The sequence below is a fragment of the Diadema setosum genome, chromosome 4 (assembly GCF_964275005.1).
Source record: "Diadema setosum chromosome 4, eeDiaSeto1, whole genome shotgun sequence".
NCBI classification, from domain to species: Eukaryota; Metazoa; Echinodermata; class Echinoidea; order Diadematoida; family Diadematidae; genus Diadema; species Diadema setosum.
The window spans coordinates 22,479,635-22,490,368 of NC_092688.1; positions in this window are offsets into that span (position 1 = coordinate 22,479,635).

Sequence of the window (10,734 nt, forward strand, 5' to 3'; positions counted from 1 at the left end):
TTGATGTATTAATCAATGATATACAATGTACATGTATTTTGTTTTCTGTGCGAACTGTTGGCTACCTCAGATTAATGCCCCCCCCCCCCCCCCCCTCACTCACTGTGTATCCTTACAATGTACCTCTCTTATAGCCATGTTATCCTGGTGCCACATATGTTATTTCATTTCCCCATCTGGTTTATTACATTATGTCCCTTAACATAACCTTTTTTCTGAGGTGCCCCAAACGGGCGTTTTTTGTTTTTCTTTTAAGCTGTACTTGTATCATGTTTATTCTTCATTTCTACCAATCCGTCTTTGTATGACATCCTTGTTTATCTTTATTGTCTCTCACCTAGCTGTCTTGGTATGTTCTGCGTATAATTTAGTTGTGGATATGTTCTATAGGTGTATTTTTTTTTCAGTCACCCCGCTTATGTCTCAGTGATTTGCCCCTTTGTGCTGTGTATAACATATGATGCTTATATCCTTAGTGGGTGCATACGCCTTCTTGTTTCTGAGTGTATGTAATACCAGGTTTATTATCACATACCCTTATCTTCTTAATATTTCCCAGTTACCTTTATATATTTACTTCTCTGGTGTCTGTTTGGTGCCTGTCCCTAATTGCACCTTTACTCGTACATATCAATGTTTTCTGCCACGTGCATATGTAATTCTATTTTCATATAGATATGTGTATTTCCTGTGTCCCCACATGAACATTTTGTACATCATTTCATATTTTTGTTTATACTGTGTAGGTCTATGCCTTTATAGGAGCTACTTATTTCATGCCATCCTAGCTTGCCCCATCAGGTCGTACATGATTGTCAAATTTGTTGTTTTTGCTGAACGGTATGTTTCATGTCAATCAGGACTGTATGACTCAGTGTCAGCACGTCTGAGAGAGGTATTGGTATGATGTGATGGTTATATACTTGTAACAATTCATGATTGTTTTTGTTTTCTTTAACGTTGACGAGAAGAATTGATGGTAGAATGCGTATCTGGTGTTATTGTTAAACGTACGGTACCCAATAAGTTTTTATGATTACACTCTTGGTGTCTAAGTCAGGTGTTAGTGTAATTGTTATTTTCAGGTGTTAGCTTAGTGTTTTTATAAGCCAGCTAGCCTATTATAGTTCATGGCAGTTTACTCTTGAAAGTATCATAGGTCATGAACAGTGCAACTACTTGTATGTTATAATAGTTTACACCCTTATTCATTTTAAAGGTAATGGTTTGTTAAGCTCAAGTAGAGCTTTTATATTTTCTTTATCATTCAGGTGAAAAATGAAAGAGTAAAAAAGAAAGGCAATCACGCCAGTGTTGTTAATGATTATCAATGTTACAAGTCAAGCTTGTTATATAGCGCCACCTCTCGGTGACTGTAGCGTTACTGTCTGCTACACACTGCTGGGTATCTGGTCTGAAGCTGGGTTCCATTAAATGCCTTCAAGGTGACTGTTTACTCGGAAACTCGATTTGTGTCTGCTTCTCATTTACGTAAAATGATACAAAGATGAATATATATATTTTTTTTTTTTTTTTTGCTTCACAGCTTAATGAATTCCAAAATCTGGGGCCGGTGTAAATAAAATGTATTCTGAGCTAATAAAGTTCTCAGGAGGGGTAATGAAACTCATCGATTGCCTAGTGGGATATTTATGAAAAAACTGGTTCCGTGGGAACATTGAAGTGAAAATATTGGGAAGTGCATTTTTTTTTTTAAATTTAAGTTCCATATTCCACATTCTATATTCAGGCTTCATATTCCATTTGATTTCAGAGTAAAATATGTATAACACAACATTCAATTTTAGACATAATTTCACAAATGTATAAGGACATGTAATAAAATGATGTGTAAATATGAGGAACCTACTAAAAAGCAATGCTTGTAGGATGTAGGTTCCAAAGAAACAACATAAGCGTTTAGTACAACATGCTACGTACAACATTTGTGTTGTAATTAAACACAAAACTTGCCAAGATGAAAAAATAATTGCAACTGATTGACAAATTGCCCTACATCGACGTAAATAAGCACTGAATTGATCAGTGTTTTAGTAGTAGCCATGATAAAAAATCATGGGCGTACATACTCGAGCAGGATTCGAACCTACGATCTCCTGATCACCGGACAGGCGTCATCTCCACTAGACCACCGAGCTTTCGCCCGACAGCAAGTGTTGGTTCTAATCCTTATAGCATGCAGCGGGTACTGCTTTGTTATTTAAATTCATGAATGAATTGCAATGAAAACATCTCGACGGAAGAATTTCATGAATTTAAATGAAAAAATAAAGGTACAAATCTTTGATTTTCAAAATCTTATATTTAGTGAATAATGGATCTGAATAAGAACGTGGCGGGACGCCACAAATAATACGAAGTGCTCGTTTTTGGGTTTTTTTTTTCTTTTGTAACAGTAGTTTATCTAGTATAGTTTGATGGGCACTACCCCATGCTAGGAGTCCGTAATCAAGATAAGGTAAAATTAGAGAAAATACAACCGCAACAAACAGGGTAATTTGATATGAAACTTGAGTCTATCAATGAAATCAATATTAGTCGAAATTATGCGGCCTCCACGAAAGTTTATCGTCCATCGTGATACGTGCAGAGTCATCAGAAATAACCTATGCGTAAAGCTTCTGGAATTGCTAAAAAGCATATTACTCGGTTTTCTGGAGATTAAGTGATAATTCAGTAGCTCTTATCCACTGAAACACTTTTTCTTCAATTCGGAATTAACGATTCGAACGAGAGTATCTGGATTTTGGCGAGAAAAGAAAATATTTGAGTCATCAGCAAAGAGTATAAATGAGAGTATGTTACATGATCTGCAAAAGCCATTCATGTAAATAACAAAAAGTAAAGGTCCTCTAACAAGCTACCCTGTGGGACGCCACAATGAATCCTATAATAGACTTGAGTTGTTCTCGTTCAGAGTTATGTATTGTTTTCGATTTTGTAGGTAATTCCTGAATCACTCCAAGGCCTTCCCCCGTATTCAATAATAAGACAATATTTTGTGAAGTAAAATGTCATGATTAATTGTATCGAAGGCCTTGGAGAAGTTCAGGAAGATACCAATAAGATGAGAATGATTATAAATAGTATGCGCGGTGTGTGGTCAATAAACTTCAAATGGACATGAACGGTGCTGTGTTTCTGACGAAACCCAAATTGAGAATTGGTTAAGAAAATTCATTGTTCTTGTAAATATTATGAACCTAAGACCCTAAGAATATGAACTTAACCAGGGAGGTGTCTCACCTCCCTGACCTAACTATTATAGTGTTGATGAAGAATTCAATAAGTGAATACATGTATTTACAACATGCATCTTTTTCACTTCTGCCCTTGATGATAATAATAATAATAATAACAAGCTCTTATATAGCGCATTTCAGACTTGAAAAGAATTTCAATGCGCTTTACAAACAAATAAACAAATTATACCATAATACAAAATGTAGCAACAAAAATTACAATTTACCAAGCACAATTACCCTACAATCACTATTTCTTAAATATACGTACATTGAAGGTCAGAGCTGCCAGTACTACTGAAAAATGACTTCAAGTTTAACAATCATAGGCTATTTCGTAAAGATAGGTTTTGAGTTTTTGTTTGAAATTGTCTATTGGCATCTGACTTCTAAGTGGGTCTGGCAGAGAATTCCATAGAGTAGGTGCAGCAAAAGAAAAAACCCTGTCCCCATAAGACTTCGTTCGAATGGTAGGTACAACAAGCAAGTTTCGAGCAGAGGATCGGAGACATCTAGTAGGCTTATATGGGGTTATGAGTTCTGTAATGTAGTGCGGGGCTGTTCCGTGTAGTGCCTTGAAAGTAATGAGGAGGATCTTGTATTGAATACGATATCTTATAGGAAGCCAGTGCAGATCTTGACGGATTATGTGTTCACGTTTCTTGGCAAGTGTAACAAGGCGGGCAGCGGAAGGTTGATAAATATTAGCACATGAGAAACGGCTCAAGGTTTATTCACCCCAACGCTTTATGGTACCATACCCAAGAAATAGCTCGAGCAAATCTTCGCTGACAAATAAAACGAAATTTAAGGTCCATAAAACGGGAATTTCACAAGCAGATATTGTACTCAAAAGCAATATGTAAATGCCTTCATTAAGTCTTCATCAAATTACCATTCAAAAGCATTACGGATTGTGGGAAAGACACAAAGAAACTGTATAAAGCTGTTATTGATTTAACTTTTACCAAAATACCTCACTTATGGTGATCAGACTGAGCTTGAAAATTGTTTTAATCAGAATTTTGTTGGTAGAATCCTGGCAATTCAACAGTCTTTCCAAACTTCCATCGTACAGTCAGATGACATTGTCTGTGAGGCCAAGTAAGAATTGAGTGAGTTACAGTATGTCACTATAGATGGTATAGAACATTAACTTATTAATCAAGAACTCACCAAACAAATCACGTGAACTAAATACAATCCCAACAGACAGTGGCGTATCGGTGTGGGGGGCAAGGGGGGCACTTGCCCCGGGCGCCACTTCTTCGGGGCGCCAAAAAACGAAAAAAACAAAAACAAAAAAAAACCACGAAGAAGAAGAAGAAGAAGAAAAAAACCCCTCGACCCGACCGGGGGGGGGGGGGGCAGTCAAATCAAATAAGATAAAAACAAAACATGATGATGACGCGGACAAAATGACAATGTATATTGTGTTCACACATGTCATTTTATATTTAACAGGCAAAATGTTTCACGTAGCAGCGGCTGCAATTTCTTTTATTTTGAAGAGATCGCCGATTGGATCAAAGGAGGGCGCCAACTGTTTCGAACATGGGGGGGGGGGGGGAGGGGCAAAAAAAACAAAACAAAATAAGAACAAAACGTAATGATGACGCAGAAATATACAAATTTCGGCTCACTCGCTCGTACTAATTCAGAGGATTTTTTTCAAGTCCTCTGTTTGTTGGTATAAATCGTTATCTATACGCCGTCACTATTATTATTTTGACTAGAATTGTAAGATTTAATAAGCAAAAATGACAAGAATTCCATGTTTTGTAAGCTGGAAAACAAAAATTTTCGGCTCGCTCGCCTAATATCTGTCATAAAAAAAATATAAGAACAAAACGAGAGGATGACGCGGAAATAGGGCCTATGCAAATTTCAGCTCACTCTCGCGTACTAAGATGGAGTATTTTTTCAAGTCCTCAGTTTATTGGTATAAATCGTTATCACTATAATATTATCTTGATTAGAGTAAGCCAGTTCGTAATTACCTCATTTACACATTGGTACAAAGGACCTTTCTTTTTTCTCTGCTGGTTAGGCACTTCACTCGTTTTCAAAGGGGGCATAATGCATAAGCGTGCCCGACGTAACAATTTATGGAATTCATGTTTTGTATTTGAATGCAATAACATTCTATTTCCTTATAGCGATGATTGCGAAATAACAGTCTTGTTGTCAGGTGGATGTGCTGGCAAGCCTCATTTATAAAGGATCACATGAATAATTATTGCATCACGGATGCTTATCTCAATGAATTTACAAACCAAAATGCCTGTTGGTAAAAATGACCTTTTTCTGCTCATGCGCAGAGTGTAATTACGAACTGGTCTATTGTAAGATTAAATAAGCTGAAATGACAAGAATTCCATGTTTTATAAGCTGAAATACAAACATTTTCGGCTCGCTCGTTGCGTTCAATCGCCAAAATTTATTACATTTAAATCACCCTCAAAAGACCTCAAAAGCATATGATATGAAAAAGCATAAAGTCTCTATCGGGATGGGGTTTAGGTTGAACACTTTTTCAGAAATTAGGGGCGCAGATTTTCGCGCTTGCCCAGGGCGCCGTTTTCCCTAGATACGCCACTGACAAGTGATTTGGTTAAGAATTGTAGCACAGTTTGGGTATTATACCCGTTATTATAAGAATCACAAACATGCCAGCCTGAGATAAGGTGTATTCCCACAGGATTGTAAAAGAGTTGCTATTTATCAAAATTTAAGAAATAACAATAGGTTTGGAGTTTCTCTGAGACTACCGTCTAATCTCACTTTTATTCTTTTTGAGTAAACTGCTTGAAAGTTGTTGTTTTCTCAGAATTGACAACTATCTGCAAGATTGGTTTTCTTTTATCCATTAGATCTGCAATTTAGCCTGGTCGAATGATGTGGAAACACTGTTAGTCAATTTAACATACATTATTGTGCTCAGAGAATTGGATTATGGGAATATCACTGTTGTTATCATGCTTGATAATTATGAGCTCAGCTCGTGGCACAGTAAATCACGCTATGCAGACTCAAAGGTTGAAATATTTGGGTATCGACATTGATCGAGGAAACCGTCCTTGATTAGTCCCATTTCTCTGAACAATCCCAGTGGTACGTCAGAATCACATTTGTTATTTTACCCCTGGTCATAAAGCTACTGCACAAGTTTGGCAATGTTTGATGTACCAAAGCCAGGAAAGGGTATTGTTGGAAGCCCGCTATCTTTTTTACTTGTGCACAATAAATCAGTGAAGTGTATTTCGCTAACATTGTAGTAGTTATCATTGTTATGCAGATGATATAAAACTCTTTGTGTCTTAAAACCTATACTACGTTTACCGTGTCATCCGCCAATGCAAAACTGTCTTGAAGAATGTTTCCCAGACCTGAAAATCTAGTTTGCATCCAGTGACCTTAAGCTGACTAATGGTAAAGCTTAATTGTTCTTATTTACTATTAGATTCAAATGACGTGCTAAGTAAGTATGTTCACATTGCTAGCAATTTTACTTCATTCCATCAAAAACAGTCCGTTATAGGTGTTATAGGGGTCCAGGAAATGTCTTTTCCAAATCATATTATTCAAGTTCAGCGGAGTATTAGATATCATGCAGTTGCATAATTTAAGTTTCATAAAAAAGATATTCTCTAAATCTGCAAAATGAATGCTTTTTCTTTTTTTTTCCTTTTTATATTTTCTCACTTGGATTTTTTTTTTTCGAATTTGCTGCTATTTATTGTAATCTCCACAGTGAGATGTTATAAAACTTCAACAATACCAAAATTATTCCTCCCGCCTGTCACAAAAAAAGTTTGATAACATATCACCAATCTTCCGTTCTTTACGTTGAAAAAAAAATATCATTTTCAAGATTCTGTTATTAGTACATCATTCAGTTCACTCTCTTTCCCCGCATACTTGCAAGTCTCTGTACGATTCCCAAATACACATTGAAGCGGAGACGAAGCCTATACGTTCTTCATGTGAGATGCACTGTCCATTCTAATACCAAGAAATTAACATGGATGGGGATCGCTCTCTGTCTCTCTCTCTCTCTCTCTCGGTCATAGGATCATGCAAACTGTAACATATTCCACGGCGCCAACTTCCATCTACAGGAACATTCAAATCTAAACTAGGGACGTATTACGTGTTGAGGATTACATATAACTGCAATCCATGATATATATATTTAAAAAAAAAATCTTGTCAGGGATTATGTTTCCTTTTTTTGTCATACCCTGTTGTCATGTTTTGTACATGTAGGCCTAGGTAATGTGTGTATATTTTTCGTTCTTCCTTCCTTTTCAAAGCGCCTTTGGCACCAACATTGAATATGTGCGCCATACTGAATACATGGAGTGACTGCAGGTGTATTATCATTATTATTTTTTCCAAAATGAATTTCACGAAAGTCGTACCCATGGTGGCATTCAGAATGCAGACGTAGAACTTGTGAAACGTTGCATGGTAATGGGGATGGGGTTAACTTTGAACCCCCCCCCCCCACCACCACCACCACCACCACCACCACAGTGTAAGCACCACTAAATAAAACAGAAACATACTCCAATAAAAAGAAAACATACACCAATAATAGGACGATTTTCTTGCCCAGCAAAAATAGGAATGTGTGGGACTGAGTGTTATGTAGAACGCAGCGACTTAGTCACCACGTAAGTCTGGAATCAAACACTAATATTCGGATATGAAGTGTAATTTTGTTATCCAAATCACATCAGAACTTCCACTCAACTATTAATAGATACGGTCATGGTACCAAACAGACACCACTTGAAATGTAGATTTAAAATGATTAAATATCGACCCAGTGTCCTGTACTGTCGCAGTACACATCGGCCACTGGCGCTATCGCTGCTGGCAGAGTTACTGTGTGTGGGAGTAGGGACACTATTTCCGTCAGTGTTGAAAAGACCTAGGACCATATCGCCGGTTGAAATCAGGATATCACATCCTAAGACATTAAATCCTGAAACCTGACACGGAGATTTGGTCCCCCGGAGTGTTTCTCCAGGGGGGACATAATCGCCTACTACACCGGCACTCGCTTCGACGCTCTAATTCAGCAACATCCATCAATCACACAGCCAGTATACACACCGGCGAGCGTCAAACACTCAGTCACTCATCACATTGAGACTCGAGGTCCCCCCGTCTCTGCTCGACCACGCCGTCTCGCATCCGACCGCCTCGAAGCAGCTAGAGAGGAATTTAGCCACATGCTCGAGCTCGGCATCGTCACGCAGTCGAAAAGCACCTGGTCTTCGCCCCTCCACATGGTGCCGAAAAAGACCTCCGGCGATTGGCGACCATGTGGCGATTACCGCGCCCTCAACCGACAAACAGTCCCCGATCGATATCCCATTCCCCACCTCCAAGACTTTGCAGCAAACCTCGATGGCATGACAGTATTTTCCAAACTCGACCTCGTTAAGGCGTACCATCAAATTCCCGTTCATCCGGCTGACGTTCACAAAACCGCCATCACCACGCCCTTCGGTCTGTTTGAATATGCTCGCATGCCTTTTGGACTTCGCAACGCAGCACAGACCTTTCAACGCTTCATGGACGAAGTACTGCGTGGACTTCCATTCGCCTACGCGTACGTGGACGACGTCCTTGTCGCAAGCCGCTCACACGAGGAACACGAAAAACACCTCAACATTGTGTTTTCACGCTTTGCTGAGTATGGCATCGTCATCAACCCAGCCAAATGCCAACTCGGCGTGCCATCCCTCCACTTCCTCGGTCACGTTGTCGATCACCACGGCATCTCTCCTCTGCCAGACAAGATCCAGGCAATTCAAGACCTACCAGCTCCCACTTCACTTCGCAAGCTGCGAGAATTCCCGGGTCTCGTCAACTTCTACCGGAGATTTCTCCCTCGATGCGCTGATTTGATGCAACCACTCACCGACAAGTTGAAAAATGCTAAAAGGAAAAATCAGCCCACCTCACTCAACGACGACGAACTCTCCTCATTCAACGCAGTCAAAGCAGCGCTATCACAAGCCACCATGCTTGTTCATCCGAAGATGGATGCACCTCTCTGTCTCCTCACAGATGCGTCGGACGTCGGCGTCGGCGGTGTACTCCAGCAATGCATCGACGGTACATGGCAACCTCTCACGTTTTTCTCTAAACGACTACAGCCAGCTGAAACTCGCTACAGCGCGTTTGGACGAGAGCTGCTCGCCGTCTACCTGTGCATCAAACACTTTCGTCACATGCTCGAGGGGCGACAATTCATTGTGTACACCGACCACAAGCCTCTCACTCACTCTCTCCACGGTCGTCCCGACAGATACTCGCCACGAGAAGTTCGTCAGCTCGACTTCATCTCCCAGTTCACCACCGACATCCGTCACATCTCAGGCAAACGCAACACAGCTGCTGACGCACTCTCTCGAGCTTTCATCAACAATGTGAGCACTACCCCCATCGACTTCGACGTCATTGCCCTCGCCCAAGAGCACGACGAGGAACTCAAACAACTCACGACTGACAATTCACTCAAACTCTCACCAGTGCCTATCCCCTCATCAGACCGCACGATATTATGTGATTTGTCAACTGGATTTCCTCGTCCATACATTCCAGCCCCTCATCGCAAGGCGATCTTTCACTCCCTTCATCAACTCTCTCATCCAGGAGTAAGAGCAACGCAGAAACTGGTTACTGACAGATTTGTTTGGAACGGCATCAATCGTGACGTTCGTTCATGGGCCAAAACATGTCTACAGTGCCAACGCAGCAAAATTCATCGCCACAACAAAGCGCCCCTCGGCACTTTCTCATCTCCCGATGCGCGATTCGACCACGTTCACATCGACATCGTCGGCCCACTCCCTCCATCAAACGGTCACACATACCTCCTCACATGTGTCGATCGATTCACACGATGGCCAGAAGCCTTCCCCATGAGCGACATCACAGCCGAAACAGTCGCTCGAGTCTTCGTCACGCACTGGGTCGCACGATTTGGCGCACCATCGACCATCACAACAGACAGAGGTCGCCAATTTGAATCCAACCTCTTCAACGCTCTCACTACCCTACTCGGATCCACTCGCATTCGCACAACGGCATACCATCCGACATCGAACGGCCTCGTCGAACGACTACATCGTCAACTCAAAGCCTCTCTCATGGCACACGACGACGCCAAATGGACTGAGACACTACCACTCGTTCTCCTCGGTATTCGGACCACAGTGAAGACAGACATAGGCTGCTCAGCTGCAGAGCTTGTCTATGGGACAACACTGCGACTCCCAGGCCAGTGCATCACCAAGCATGAACAGACCACGACGGACATCGACCCTTCCGACTACGTCCAACGTCTACGTAAGTAAGTTCATGCAGGACATGCATCCGCCATCAACACGCACTCAACACAAACCGACATTCATACACAACGACCTCAACACATCTACACATGTTTTCA